Source organism: Trichechus manatus, unplaced genomic scaffold (assembly GCF_000243295.1).
Source record: "Trichechus manatus latirostris isolate Lorelei unplaced genomic scaffold, TriManLat1.0 scaffold00073, whole genome shotgun sequence".
In the NCBI taxonomy this organism is placed as follows: Eukaryota; Metazoa; Chordata; class Mammalia; order Sirenia; family Trichechidae; genus Trichechus; species Trichechus manatus.
The window spans coordinates 5,250,525-5,266,844 of NW_004444009.1; positions in this window are offsets into that span (position 1 = coordinate 5,250,525).

The window sequence follows — 16,320 nt, forward strand, 5'->3', positions numbered from 1 at the left end:
TACATTGATTGTTTTTTTTAATGTTGAACCATCCCTGCATACCTGGTATAAATCCCACTTGATCATGGTGAATTATTTTTTTGATATGTTGCTGAATTCTGTTGGCTAGAATTTTGTGGAGGATTTTTGCATCGATGTTCATGAGGGATATTGGTCTGTAATTTTCCTTTTCTGCGTTGTCTTTACCTGGTTTTGGTATCAGGGTTATGCTGGCTTCATAGAATGAGTTCAGAGTACTCCATCCTTTTCTATGCTCTGAAATACCTTCAGTAGAAGTGGTGTTATCTCTTCTCTGAAAGTTTGGTAGAATTCTCCAGTGAAGCCATCCTGGCCAGGGTTTTTTTTTGTTGAGAATTTTTAAATAACCTTTTCAATCTCTTCTTTTGTTCTGGGTTTATTTAGTTGTCCTACCTCTGTTTGTGTTAATTTAGGTAGGTAGTGAGCTTCCAGAAATTTGTCCATTTCCTCTAGGTTTTCAAATTTGTTAGAGTACAATTTTTCATAGTAATCTGTTATTATTCTTTTAATTCCAGTTAGGTCTGTTGTGATATCACCCATCGCATTTCTTATACGGGTTATCTGCTTCCTCTCCTGTATTTCTTTTGCACTTTGGCCAACGGTTTATCAATTTTGTTGATCTTTTCAAAGAACCAGCTTTTGGACTTGTTAACTCTTCAGTTGTTTTTTCTATTCTCTATTTCATTTACTTCTGCTCTAATTCTTATTATTTCCTTTCATCTGGCGCCTAAGGGCTTCTTTTGCTGCTCTCTTTCTACTTGTTCTAGCTGTAGGGTTAATGTTTTGATTATGGTCCTTTCTTCTTTTTGAATGTGTGCATTTATCGCTATAAACTGACCTCTAAGCACTGCTTTTGCTGTGTCCCAAAGGTTCTGGTGGGATGTGTTTTCATTCTCGTTTGATTCTATGAATTTCTTTATTCCACCCTTAATCTTTTATTGGCATTACTATATATACGAAGTTTAATAAAGAATACATTCATTTTTTGTGTCTTTTTTGGCCATTATAATTGTTATTATTCACTTAATTTCATGATTATGGTTGAAAATAATCTTCTTCTTGCTGTTAGATGCTATCGAGTCAGTTCTGACTCATAATGACCCCATGTACAACAAAATGAAACATTGCCCAGTCTTTTGAAATCCTCACAATCATTGTTATGATTGAGCCCATTGTTGAAGCCACTGTGTCAATCCATCTTGCTGAGGGTCTCACTCTTTTTTGCTGACCCTCTACTTCACCAAGCATGATGTTCTTCTCCAGGGACTGGTCCCTCTTTATAACATGTTCAAAGTACATGAGGTGAAGTCTCACAATCCTCCCTTCTAAGGAGTATTCTAGCTGTACTTCTTCCAAGACAGATTTGTTTGTTCTTCTGGCAGTCTATGGTATATTCAGTATTCTTCACCAACACCATAATTCAAATGCATCAATTCAGTTTTTGCATGCATATGAAGCCAATGAAAATACCCCATTTGGGTCAGGTGCATCTTAGTCCTCAAGGTGACGTCTTTGCTTTTCAACACTTTAAAGAGGTCTTTTGCAGCAGATTTGCCCAGTGCAATATGTCATTTGATGCCTTGACTGCTGCTTCCATGGGTATTGACTGTGGATCCAAGTAAAGAGAAATCCTTGAGAACTTCAATATTTTCTCTGTTTATCATTATGTTGTTTATTGGTCCCGTTGTGATGATTTTTGTTTTCTTTATGTTAACATGTCATCCATACTGAAGCCTGTGGTCTTTGATCTTCATCAGTAAGTGTTTCACATCCTCTTCACTTTCAGCAAGCAAGGTTGTGTCATCTGCATATCACAGGTTGTTAATAAGTCCTCCTCCAATCCTGGTGCCCTATTCTTCTTCATGTAGTCCATCTTTTCGGATTATTTGCTCAGCCTACAGATTGAATAAGTATGGTGAAAGGATACAACTCTGATGCACACCTTTCCTGATTTTAAACCATGCAGTATCCCCTTGTTCTGTTCAAATGACTGCCTCTTGGTCTATGTACAGGATCCACATGAGCATAATTAAGTGTTCTGGAATTCCCATTCTTCACAATGTTATCCATAATTTGTTATGATCCACACAGTCGAATGCCTTTGCATAGTCAATAAAACACGGGTAAACATCTTTCTGGTATTCTCTGGCTTTAGCCAAGATCCATCTGACATCAGCAAGGATATCCATCATTCCACATCCTCTTCTGAATCCAGCTTGAATTTCTGGCCGTTCGCTGTCAATGTACTGTTGCAACCGGTTTTGAATTATCTTCATCAAAATTTTACTTGTGTGTGATATTAATATCGTTCAATAATTTCTGCATTCTGTTGAATCTCCTTTCTTTGGAATGAGCACTAATATAGATTTCTTCCAGTCTGTTGGCCAGGTAGCTGTCTTCCTAATTTCTTGGTATAGACAAAAGAGCACTTCCAGTGCTGCATCCATTTGTTGAAACATCTCAGTTGGTATGCCTTCAATTCCTGGAGCCCTGTTTTTTGCCAACGACTTAAGTGCAGCTTGGACTTCTTCCTTCAGTACCATCAGTTCTTGATCATATGCTACCTCCTGAAATGTTTGAACGTCTACCAATTCTTTTTGGTGCAGTGACTCTGTGTATTCCTTCCATCTGCTTTTGATGCTTCCTGGGTCATTTAGTACTTTGCCCACAGAATCCTTCAATATTGCAATTCGAGGCCTAATTTTTTTCTTGAGTTCTTTCAGCCTGAGAAATGCCGAGTGTGTTCTTCCCTTTTGGTTTTCTAATTCCAGGCCTTTGCACATGTCATTATAATACTTTACTTTGTCTTCTCAAGTTGCCCTTTGAAATCATCTGTTCAGCAATTTTATTTCATCATTTCTTCCACTAGCTTTAGCTACTCTACATTCAAGAGGAAGTTTCAGAGTCTCTTCTGACATCCATTATGGTCTTTTCTTTCTTTCCTGTCTTTTTAATGACCTTTTGCTTTCTTCATGCATGATGTCCTTGATGCCATCCCACAACTTGTCTGATATTCAGTTATTAGTGTTCAATGCGTTAAATCTATTCTTCAGATGGTCTCTAAATTCAGGTGGGATATACTTAGGATTGTACTTTGGCTCTCCTGGCCTTGTTTTAATTTTCTTCAGTCTCAGTGTGAACTTACATATGAGCAATTGATGGTCTGTTCCACAGTCGGCCCTTGGCCTTGTTCTAACTGATGATATTGATAGCTTCTCCATCATCTCTTTCCACAGATGTAGTTGCTTTGATTCCTGTGTATTCCATCCAGCAAGGTCCATGTGTATAGTCATCATTTTATGTTGTTGAAAACAGGTATTTTCAATGAATAAGTCATTGATCTTACAAAATTCTGTCATGCGATCTCCAGCATTGTTTCTATCACCAAGGCCCTATTTTCCAACTAGTGATCCTTCTTTGTTTCCAACTTCCACATTCCAATCACCAGAAATTATCAGTTCATCTTGATTGCATGTTTGATCAATTTCAGACTGCAGAAGTTGATAAAAATCTTCAATTTTTTCATCTTTGGTATAAGTGATTGGTGCGTAAATTTGAATAATAGTTGTACTAACTGGTCTTCCTTGTAGGTGTATGGATATTATGTTGTTACTGACAGCGTATACTTCAGGATAGATCTTGAAATGTTCTTTTTGACAATGAATGCAATGCCGTTCCTCTTCAATTTGCCATTCCCAGCATAGTAGACCATATCATTGTCCGATTCAAAATGGGCAATACCAGACCATTTCAGCCTAGAATATTGATCTTCAAGTGTTCCATTTCATATTTGACAACTTTCAATTTTCCTTGATTCATACTTCATACATTCCATGTTCCAGTTACTAATGGATGTTTGCAGCTGTTTCTTCTCATTTTGAATCATGCCACATCAGCAAATGAACATCCAGAAAGCTTTACTCCATTCATGTCATTAAGGTGGACTCTACTTTGAGGAGGCAGCTCTTCCCCAGTCATATTTTGAATGTCTTCAAACCTGAGGGACTCATCTTCTGGCACTATATCAGACAATGTTCTACTGCTATCCGTAAGGTTTTCACTGGCCTAATTTTTTTCAGAAGTTAGATTGCCTGATCCTTCTTCCTAGACTGTCTTAGCCTGGAAGCTCCCTGAAACCTGTCCACCATGGGTGACCCTGCTGTATTTCACCAGAAATTTGTTTGTGGTACTGCAAAATGTTTCAGTGCAGGTATCTAATATACCAGGTATGCCACTAGCTAGTTGATCAGGGGTGCATCACTGACCTGAGTTTGGGCCAACCAGTTCTCTTGGGAATGTGAAATGTGGACTTGAAAGACATGAGGATTTATAGAGGTTGCAGCTGAGTCATGTTAGTGACTGTGCAGTAGAGTCCACGAACTCTTACTCTCAGTGCCCCAGAGCTACCCTGGCTTCTGCCTTTCCAAGTGTCCTTGGATTGTATGAGATGCCCCAGAATAAGTCCATAAACCTCCCTTCCAGGTTTAGAGCCAGAATCAGTTTCTACCACTAGGAGAACTGTTTTCACACACACACACAAACCTGATGCTGTTGAGCCAGTTCTAACTCATTGCGACCGCATGTGTGTCAGAGTAGAACTGTTCTCCATAGGGTTTTCAATGACTGAGTTTTCAGAAGTAGATCATCAGGACTTTCTTCTGAGGCACCTCTGGGTAGATTCAAACCACCAACGTTTCAAGTAGTAGCTAAGTGCTTAATCATTTGCACCACCCAGGGACTAGGTTTTAACACAAGGGCACACTTCATGGTAGAGGAGGAAGGGAAAGATGAGAAAGGAACAGAACAAGGTGAGTTCTGTCAGCAAAAATGTCTGAAACGTGAATACTCACACATGCTTCCCTGTTATTCTGTAAGAATAATCTGCAGAGGTCCTTTTCATGACATAGTGGGGGATGGGTAAGAAAAGGGAGAAGGTGAAGGACAGGGGTGTCTGAAGGAGATGTAGCTTGTCCCCTGGGACAGTGCCATTCCCACCCTTCCCCTTTGGGAAGCTTCTCAGCCCACGTTGTTTCTCCAGCTTTCTAAGGTCATAGGTTGTGCTCTACTGAAAAGGTGGCAGTAACATCAGCCCCTTGGATGTCACAAACACTTGTAAAATATTGGAAATTATATATGAGAGGAGTTGTGGGCATCCATAAATTGTAAACTCAGCATGCTTTCAGCCCCCTAAGTAGACAAGAGCATCATCCTCATTCTTTCATAGCCCACCCCTATCAGCCACAGTGAGCCAACCCAGGGACTGTCCCTGAATCAAGCTGAACCAATGAACTTCTTCTCCAGGAAAGAAGGTCCATCCCCCTCCAACAGGGGAAGCCATTACCAGTCATGAGCTGGATTGCAGTTACAATGATATGGACAGGCAGAGATAAGCAAGAAAAGAAATAATGGAGGTAGGTATCATTTGAGTTTCTTATTCTAGCCACATCTGTGCCCTTTTTAAGGTTTGGTGTTCTACATTTCTTAGGATTCTGGGAGAAGTTTAAAAAACACTCGCCATCGAGTCAGTTCCAACTCATGGTGACCCCATATGTGTCAGAGTAGAACTGTGCTCCGTAGGATTTTAAGTAGCTGATTTTCAGAAGTAGATCACCAGGTCTTTCTTCTGTGGTGCCTCCAGGTGAACTCGAACCTCCAACCTTTCAATTAGCAGCTGAGCTCATTAACTGTTTGCACCACTCAGGGACTCCTCAGGAGGAATAAATTCCTCTTTTTGCTGAGGTAGGTTTCTGATATTTGCAGTCAAAATTACCCAGCATGTGTGAACCTTGTATGTGCTGGGCTATTTTTTGAAAACAAGCACAAAATTGAGAGGCTACAAAACACCCTCATATCAACACACACGACACCTACGAGTTGAGATTTTCATGCCTGGCACCTGTAGGCTTGAGCTTTCTTTTCTTTTTATTTATTTGTTTTTATTTTATTGTTCTTTAGGTGAAAGTTTACAGAGAAAATTAGTTTCTCATTCAAAAATTTATACACAAATTGTTTCATGACATTGGTTGTAGTCCCTGCAATGTGTCAGCACTCTCCCCCTTTTCACCCTGGGTTCCCTGTGTCCATTCGTCCAGTTTTCCTGTCCCTTCCTGCCTTCTCGTCTATGTTTTTTGGGCAGGTGTTGCCCATTTGATCTCATTTAAGTGATTGATCTAAAAAGCACATTCCTCACATGTGTTATTGTTTGTTTTATAGGCCTGTCTAATCTTTGGCTGAAAGGTGGTCTTCAGGAGTGGCTTCAGTTCTGAGTTAGAAAGGTGTCCAGGAGCCATAGTCTTGGGGATTTCTCCAGTCTCTGTCAGACCCAAAAGTCTGGTCTTTTTTGTGAATTTGGATTTTGTTCTAAATTTTTCTCCTGCTCTGTCTGGGATCCTCTATTGTGATCTCTGTCAGAGTGGTTGTTGGTGGTAGCCAGGCACCATCTAGTTCTTCTAGGCTCAGGCTGGTGGAGGCTGTGGTTCATGTGGTCCATTAGTCCTTTGGACTAGTAATTTTCCTGTATCTTTGGTTTTCTTCATTCTCCTTTGCACCAAATGGGTTGGGACAAATAGATGTATTTTATATGACCCTTCGCAAGCTTTTAGGCTTGAGCTTTCAACTGGAGCACCGTGAGGAAGGGCAGCAATGACTGTCCTAGCTGCAGCTCCCAGTCCAGAGTCTCATCTGGGAATGGGGTCCAGCTTACTGGGCCTGCCTCTCTGAGAATCCCACTCTCCACTGCTGTTCCCTGATCGACTTCTTCTCTCCATTCTCCACCCCCAGGGTTTACCTCTCCCAGAGAGGAAACCCTCTCTTCTATTCTGCTCCCTGGAAGGGGGATCAGTCTCCAAGGAGCTGTCTTCAGGGGTCAGAGAAGGAAAGGAACTGACATTTACTGACACTTACAATGTCACCTCATATAGTCTTGTCGATTACCATGCAAGGCAGGTATCATTATCCTCATTTGACACAAGAACCTGACCAGAGTGTTTCTCCTCCCACTTCTCTTGTGTCTGCAAATAGCACACAGCCTTGGCAGCTGCTGATCAAGCCCCACCTCCTCACAAACTTTTTTTGCCTTGTTTTCCAGACAAGAAGCAGCACGGATGGAAAGCCAGCTACTGCTGGTTCCTGAGCACAAGAAGCCAGGGGAAGTCTTTATTTTCATACCAAACCTGGTTTCCTGGTGGGCACACAAATTGTTGCCTGCTAAAATAGCAACTCTGGCAAAAATTTCTCCAATCTGCTTAGATGTGCATCGAAATAGGAGCTAGCCTTGCAGCTAAACCAAATGACCATTTCTAATGAGCTGGAAACAAAATTTCCTTCAAAGCTACCAGCCTTTGACCTAGAATCATCAGCACGACTAGAAATATGCAGCCCAAAAGCAAAGCTTTCTCCCATCATTGATTCATTTCACCCCTTGCTCTTTCTATCACTATTCCTTACTCTCTTTCAACCACTGCAATCCAGAACGAGCCTGCCTTCAGGCATACATGTAGGCTTTCAAAGAACAGGTATAGATGGCATCTATCAAGCCATGGCCCCTGCCTCAGGGAGCTCACCCTCAAGAGATGGAGACCACTCTCTGCACTGTCCACACTCTCTCCACCACCCTGTGCCTTTTCCCAGTCAAGACCAGAGTCACAGGACCAGTTCCCACAGCCACTATCAACAAAAGTTTAGCAGCGTCAGAAACTCAAATGCCTTTGGGGACCAGGCAGGTAACAATCAAAATAGCTGACATTTTATCCAACATTATGGGCAGCCTCAAAGCCATTGTGCCTGCTGTTCCATTTGCCTAAACACTCTTCCCTCCAGATAGCCACATGGCTCCCTCCTTCACCTCCAGATCTTTCCTGAAGGGTTATCTTCTCAATGAGGCCCTCACTGACCACTCTTTTGAAAATTGCACCCCCAGCTCTCTCTATCCCACTGCTCGACTCTCTCTTTCTCATAGCCTTCATCACTATGTTGACTGTTGGTTGTCTGTCTCCCCCACATCCCTACTAGAATATAAATGTCACGGGGCAGAGATTTGTCTGTTTTTTACCCTGGTGTATCCCTGGACCCTAAGACAGTCTGGCCTAGTAAATACTCATGGCAGGCACTGTACTAAGCACTTGTATGTATTAACTGGTTCAATCCTTACAATGACGGAATTATCGTATCTATAACATACCAGACAAAAACAAACCCCTTGCCATGGAGTTGATTCCAACTCACGGTGACCCCATGGGTTTCAGAGTAGAACTGTGCTCCATGAGGTTTTCAATGGCTGATTTTTCAGAAGTAGATTGCCAGGCCTTTCCTCTGAATCACCTCTGGGTGGATTCAAACCTCCAACCTTCCAGTTAGTAGCCAAGCACTTAACCCTTTGTGCTACCCAGGGACTCTTATCTATGAGATAGGTACTATTTATTATTATTACTATTCCCATTTTACAGATGAGGAAGCTGAGGTACAGAGATGTTAACTAACTCACCCAGGGTTACACAGCTAGTAAGTAGGGGGTCCAGAATTCAAGCCCAGGCACCATGCTCACCACCACTACACTGCTTCTAACACACTCTGTACAAACGCGACCATGCTGGTGGGAACTGTGACAAGTAGAAAATGCTTACCCTGCCTAAACACATTCCTTTTTTTTTTTTTTTTAAATCCTGTTCTCAAAAAAAAAAGTCTGTGGCCTTATTTAGCCCGCAGGCCACCAGTTGAGGATCTAACTAAAGTAGGAGTTGTCGACAAAAATAGTCTTTTATTGGATTGGGAGAGAACAAAGATTTAAAGAAAGATTACCCAACCAAACATCAGGTGTTGAGGAATCCACAGGCATTTTTTGCTTGGCTATTTGCCCTTTGGCAAGAAGGTCCATGCTCAGGCAGGGTTCAGGAAGAGCTGTTGGAGCAGGAATCTTTTTGTGGCCCAGTGGGGCCGACTAGATCTTTTAGCAACAGAACCAGTTAAAAGAACACGGAAGAACCCTCATGGATTGCTGATATCAGGGACCATCCAAAAGGCATATTGGTCATCAATTGCCACAGGTTGGTCTGCTGGGACAGCAGCAGCCTCACAGAGGAAGAATCAAGTCACAGAGCCACAAACATGTACATTGTCTCAGCATCTTCCCTGGCAGTTAGGCACCTCACTCCCTATCCACCTGGACTTCCCAAAAATAGTCAGTTCTTCAGAGGTTGGACCATGACATCCAGCTTGCTTCCAACCCCAGTCATTTCATACTTGGTGGGCCAAGAATTAAAATATCAGTTAAAGCCTGCAGAAAAGCCTTCAAACAATTATACTCAGAAGTCACAAATATTTGTTGAATATCACATGCCACATTAATACCATGACCCAGACTATAGGAAAGATAAAAGAGAACCGTTTGTCTTTTGTGAGGCAGCTGCTACTGAATAATAACCAACCAAACTCTTCATGCAATCTTATGAAAATTGGTACGCATTATCAATTCGTTTAGTACTTAGTCAACAATCATTGACTGAGCACCTAGTGTGTGCCAGTCCTGTGCTACCAAGTGGTACAGACAGGCAAGAGACAGACATATTCCCAAACAGTGAGATAAACAATGTATCAGATGTGTGAGCTACAAGATGTTAAGAACGCAGAGGAGACAGCCATACCCTGGCTGGAATATGTTGTTTTTTGGGGGAGAATGAAGCAAATCTGAGCCCAGTTGGGTTAGGTTGTGCTAGAGAAAGAGTTCCATGAGGAGGCTGCTGTGTGGGCAGGTTGGAGGAGATGATTTCTTGCAAAGACAGGAAGGACTATTGAGCTATCAGAGTGCCCAGCCCTTGGGTGAGTTGCCCCATAGTGCAGTGAGTACTCTAGAACCCAAAACTGCTTGAGCAGAGTCCAGTTCTCCATCCACTTGGGCTATGGTAGAAGGAATCTTGCATTGGATGACTTGACTTCAAAGTGCCTTCTGCCTCTGATGTCACATTATTCCATGGAACACAGCTTGCCTTTGGCACGCTTTGCCATTGTACCATTCTGAGCTCTAAAGTTGTAAATAGATGTGTGCAATAAGGATCAGATTGACTCCCATCCCCAAAATGTGGAAATTGATCCAGTCCTCACATTCTCTCTTCTCTGTCCTGGATGCCAGCTGCCCTTTCACCATCCTCTCTCTCTATTTGACCCTAGCCACCTGAAGCCAGGTCAGAGCTCACAAGTTAAAGGGACACTGTCCTTCAGACTGCCCAATAGGCAGATACTAGCCTCAGGTTTGAGGAGTCCACACAACACCCCAACCTTCTGACCTGCTGGCCACAAATCCAGGGCTACCCCTTCAGGATGCCAGCTGCAAGCTCAGGAGTCCACACAAAAGCCTTACTTTCTGAACTGCTGGCTCCTATTGCCCCCTTTGGATTCAATAATTACTCAGGATGACTCATGCAACCCATGGAGAGTATACCATATTTACAACTACAGATTTACTGTAATCAAAAAGGATACAAACGCAGAGACGCCTAGGGCAAGATCTGAGAGGGTTTCCTACATGGAGCTTCCCATGCCCCAAGGGACCCACTGTCCTCCTGAGAGTAGGTGTTTTCCTCAACCAGGAAACTCTCTGAGCCTCCACGTTCAGGGCTTTTATGGGCCAGTCCTGTATAATAGGATAAATCATGTCTCCTGAGTCTAGTTGAATAGAGTCCCGGTGGCGCAGTAGTTAAGAGCTCGGCTGCTAATCAAAAGGTCAACAGCTCAAATCTACCAGCCGCTCCTTGGGAACCCTATGAAGCAGTTCTACTCTGTCCTATAGGGTCATTATGAGTCAGAATTGACTTGACTGCAATGAGTTTGGTTTGGTTTTGTAGGCTAGTTGATATCCGCCTCTCACATGAGTCTTTTCTGGTCTGGCTAGCCCCCATTGCCAGCACAAATTCTCAAGTGTGGCCTGGAAGGCCCAGACCAAGGCACCCTAATTAGTCCAAAGGTTATTTCTCCAGAGCCAAGGACCAAGGCCACCTTACTTAGGGTAAAGCTAAATTCTTTACACCACAGGCTGCCACCAGCTTCTCTGTGCATAATGGTTAAGAGATTGGCCCTGAAGTCAGGCATACCTGGGTTCAGTTTCCTGTTATGTCACTTACTGGCTATGTAAGCCCTACACAATTTATTGACTTTTCCAGAATCTGTTTCCTCACCAGTAAAATGGAGTAGTCTCTAACTCAGAGGATTATTGGAAGGAGTAAATGAGATTATGCAAGAAAAGGACACACATACTGCATTTGCAGAGAGCACTCAGTAAGGATTACCTATTAAAACATACAGCAAAGTGTTTTGCAAACTACAATGATCAATGCAAATTAGTTAGTATGATTTTTGTTACATGTAAGCACCCCAAGAACAAGGATTTTTGTCTCTTCTGCCCATGGTTGTACCCCCAGAATGTAAAACTATATCTGGCATATTACAGGCACTCAATAATATTCATGGAATAAATGAATGAATGCTAGCCCAGAAGCAGGCATACAAACCAAGAACTTGGCAGGGAGAAAATGGGCTCCACTTTCATTTGGCTAGGATTGGAAGCTGGCTGCTGTTCCACATGGATCACCACCTTCCCCAAACCTGCCAGCTCATAGGGTGGGGATGTAACCCTGGCTGTCTCTTTGGAGCTCAGTCTCAACCTCCAGGCCTAAGGCTTCCCTAATTCTCTAGCCAGCATCAGGCTACGTGGTACATGCTTGTCTCTACTCCATCCAAGCTGGTTCCAGTCACCACCTCTTTGCCCAGGGCTATTTTGGATCTGGGGGTGTCAGGAGCATAAAAGGGCCAGTCTTGGAAGTTGTGGCTGAGACACGGGCAGAGGGTGCTGGGTTCTCTCCCCACATCTAAGCTGGAGCTGAAATTGCTGGGAGGCTAAAGAAAATCTCAGAATAGCTTTTGGCTTCCCCACAATTCTAGGCTGGAGAATAACACAGCTCCAATGGGCAGCTCCAGGCGTGGGAAAGTCCTTTGGGGGGGTGAATGAAAATCATGATACAAAACCCAGGATTGTCCTTGTTTGGGGGAGGAGTGGCAGCATCTTCGAGGCTCCAACAGTCCAGCCAGTGGCCAGGGACCAGTGTGAGTCAAGGTCATGGAGTTTCCAATGTGGCCATAGCTGGGGGGAGGGGTTCACCCTGGAGAGCCCTGGAGTGGGAGCTTCTAAACATCCACAGGTGTTTACAAACAGTATACAACTGAACTAGGATGTAACCCGCACAGGGCTGGACTGTACAGGTAGGGCACAGGGCCCTTACAATCACTGACCACCCATGCATGCCAGACACTGGGTCCTGCATCTTAAAGACATTATTGACTTTACTTCTCACCATATGCCCAAGGAAAAGGCGCAATCATTTCCATCTTACAGGTGATAGAGCTGAGACTCAAAGGCATTAAGAAATGTAGCTCAATTAGCAGCACTGGTCTGTGTGATTCCAAACTGCATCTTAGTCAACCTTCACAAATGGGAAGGATGCTGACCTCTTGGGAGGGGACAGGATAGTGAGGGGGACAAGATTCCAGCCCTCAGCTGTTTGAGAACTATCTCCTGAAGCCCTCAGGGAATGCTGTCTCCATCACCAGGGCCTGGTTCATGTGTTAACATGGGCCCAGTCAGGGGCTAGAGAATCCTAAGCTCTCCAGATAGCCTTCTAGTCTAAATGTTGCTCCTGAGACAGGCACCCCCTCCAGCTTCCCTGATTGGTGGGAGCTACAAGGAGGTGGCATCCAAAAGGAGGCCGGAGGAAGCCAGGAGGTCAGAGGAAGCCAGGAGGCAGGACCCCTGTGCAGGCCTCACACCACTTGCCGCTTCTGCCTTCTGAGTCTCTTCCTTTCCGTCCCAATCACCTCCTCCAGAAGGTACTTCAACCCACTCCCAGGCCTGAGACGCTGCCTCAACGATAAACACTGTGCCACTTTTCAACAATAACCTTGGTACACGTAGGAGTGAGGAGCAAGGGAGCGAGGGTCATGTGAGAGAGAGAATTCAGACTTAACTACACCCTAGGTTATCACAAGGAGTCGCTGGGTGGTGCAAACAGTTAACGTGCTCGGCTGTTAACTGGAAGATTGGAGGTTTCAGTCCACTCAGAAGTGTTTCAAAAGAAAGGGCAGGCGATCTGCTTCCAAAAAATCAGTCATTGCAAACCCTATGGAACCAGCCTGAGATCAGAAGAACTAGTTGGTGCCTGCCTACCACCAATGACCGACCTGACAGGGAACACAACAGAGAGCCCTGGAAAGAACAGGAGAAAAATGTAGAACAGACTTCAAATTCACGTAAAAAGACCAGACTTAACGGTTTGACAGAGACTGGAGGAACCCTCCAAACTATTGGCCCTGGATGCTCTGCTGAAACCAGTTCCAAAGCCCACTTATCAGACAAAGATTAGACAGGCCTATAAAACAAAAAATTAATACATGTGAGGAATGTGCTTCTTAGTTTAATCAAATATATGAGACCAAATGGGCAGCCCCTGTCCAGAAGCAGGATAAGAAGGCAGGAAGGGACAGGAACTAGACAAATGGACACAGGGAAACCTGAGGTGGAAAGGGGAGAGTATGCCGTCACATTGTGGGGATTGCAACCAATGTCACAAAACAATATGTGTATAAATTTTTGAATGATAAATTAACTTGAGCTGTAAACTTTCACCTAAAGCACAACAAAAAGAAAAAGAAAACCCATGGAGCATAGTTCTACTCTATCACACATGGGGTTGCCTTGAGTTGAAATTGACTTGATGGGATCTGGTTATAGGTTATGTCAGTCCCCATTCCTGTCCTGCTGCCCCAAGACCCTCAACCCAGCCAACTTTGCCTGTTACTATCCTTTCTTCCCTTACCCTCCTCTGACAGAGGCGCCCCTCTCTAGACTATACTGGGAAGGTGAAGAAGACAGAAGGGAAGGTGTGGTGAAGGAGGGCACCACAAGGGGGCAGTGAGGAGCAAAATCCCCATCTGCCATCTCGTTAAGCACATTTTTCCCCCCAAAGCCCCAGGACCAAACAGCCAACAGTGGACATAATTTAGGGGAACCATGAGTTTTGCATGAAGAATCTTTACATTTGTTGTTTTCATTTCTATGGTAAGTTAAAGTGTAAGCATATTCTGGATCATCAGATGACACCTTATAACTGAGGACTGCAATTCAAGGTCATCCTTTGCTTTCGGCAATAAGTAGCAGTACTTTAATTGGCATAAACTAACGAGTAAACAACAGAGCCAGATGCAATATGAAAATGATGTGTTTGTTTTGAATGAAGGCCACATGATATTATTGCACCAAGGTTCTGCAGTTCTTCCAGTAGAGCCGAGTGGTATATGGCAGGCAGGACATAAAAGAACCTGCACTATGACTGTCATTTTATGAGTGGCAATCAACTTTCAGCCAAACCACATACTTCATTATATTAAAGACACTTTGAACTTTGTTTGTTTTATTCTTTTGATGCTATTTAATCTGTACATTTACTTTAGTTTTAGGGTTCTGTGATTAACGACAGAGCCCTCGTGGCTCAATGGTTAAGAGCTCAGCTGCTAACCAAAAGGTCAGCAGTTTGAATCCACCAGCTGCTCCTTTGAAACCATATGAGGCGGCTCTATTCCGTCCTATAGGGTTGACATGAGTCACAATCGACTTGATGGCAATGGGTTTAGTTTTTTTTTTTTTTTTTAATGTATCATCAATGGAGCCCTGGTGGTGCAATGGTTAAGCGATCAGTTGCTAACCAAAAGATCAGCGGTTTGAACCCACCAGCTGCACTGTGGGAGAAAGATGTAGCAGTCTGCCTTAGTAAAGATTTACAGCCTCCGAAACCCTATGGGGCAGTTCTACTCTGTCCTATAGGGTCACTATGAGTCAGAATCGACTCAACGGCAACGGGTTTGGTTTTTTGTTTTGTTTTGTCTGGTGATTAAGGAGTTTATACCTAGTTTTATGTTATGTTATCATTGTGTAACAGAAGGAAATGTTGCCTGGTCCTGTACCATCTTCATGATCATTGGCATGCTCAAATCCATTGTTGCAGCCACTGTGTATTTTGAGTGCCTTTCCAACCTAGGGGGCTCATCTTCCAGCATTATATCAGACAATATTCTGTTGTGATACATAGGATTTTCACTGGCTAATTTTCTGAAGTAAATTGCTACATTTTTCCTAGTTTGTCTTAGTCTGAAAGCTCCACTGGAACCTGCTCATCATGTGTAACCCTGCTGGTATTTGACATACCAGTGGCATAGTTTCCAGCATCATAGCAACACTCAAGCCACCACAGTATGATAAACTGACAGTAACATTATAAAAGAATAGTTTAAGTCAACCCTGGTGGACTGTGGACATTTTTTTTCTTGTAACTTACGTTTCTGATGCAACCAAACACAAGCCTGGGCAAGGCACCCACAACACTTATTGTGGGGAAAGAAGGAATAGGAAGGCTGGGGTTGTGAAGAACTAGTACATGTCCTCCTTCTAAGACGTGGAGGCAAATGATGCCATGGGAAGGGTTTTGGACACGGAATGAGAAGTAAATGGTTCTAATCTGGGTTTGGCCGCTGAGTAGCTGCTGCCTTTGCAAGTTCATTTCTATTTCTAAAGTTTGGGCTGTAAGCTGCTCAGAGAGTGTTCCTGTCCTCCTCACCAACATCCCTTTTATCTGCTCCCCCAAGCAGGGGCTGGTGAGGGAGGACAGTGTGCTCTAATTGGGAAACAGACTCAGGCCTCACATACCTGCCTGCTGTGTGTGGCTGCTGCTGGCCCCCAGCACCCTCCTCCAATTAAGCCATTGGTCATTCTCCAGTGAGTCCATTAGTAGGGGTCAGTGATCATTAAGCAACAGCTATGGGAGGCCCCTGCTGGAAAGAAGCCAAGCTAGTCCACGTTTTCTTGAATTTTCCTTCTCCATCACCATACCCAACGTACATAGATGCATCAGACAGAGGATACCCCAAAACCTTGGGTGATAAATAAGAGAGCCTACAAATCCATCTTGGAGGAAGTACAGCTGGAATGCTCCTTAGAAGAGAGGATAGCAAGACTTCGTCTCACTTACTTTAGGTATGTTATCAGTAGGGATCAACCCCCGGAGAAGGACAGTCACGCTTGGTAAAGTAGAGGGTCAGTGAAAAAGAGGAAGACCCTCAATGAGATGGATTGACACAGTGGCTGCAACAATGGGCTCAAACACACCTACTATTGTGGGGATGGCACGGGACCGGGCAACATTTTGTTCTGTTATACATATACATGAGTCAGAGACCACTTGACAACACCTAACAAGAACAACAACTTCT